Consider the following 224-nt stretch of genomic DNA (forward strand, 5'->3'; position numbering starts at 1 on the left):
CCACATCAGTCCACAGACAGGTGAGACCACATCAGTCCACAGACAGGTGAACCCACATCAGTCCACAGACAGGTGAGACCACATCAGTCTACAGACAGGTGAACCCACATCAGTCCACACACAGGTGAGACCACATCAGTCCACAGACAGGTGAGACCACATCAGTCCACAGACAGGTGAGACCACATCAGTCCACAGACAGGTGAGACCACATCAGTCCACAG

This window comes from Austrofundulus limnaeus, unplaced genomic scaffold (genome assembly GCF_001266775.1).
Source record: "Austrofundulus limnaeus strain Quisiro unplaced genomic scaffold, Austrofundulus_limnaeus-1.0 Scaffold1685, whole genome shotgun sequence".
Taxonomy (NCBI): domain Eukaryota; kingdom Metazoa; phylum Chordata; class Actinopteri; order Cyprinodontiformes; family Rivulidae; genus Austrofundulus; species Austrofundulus limnaeus.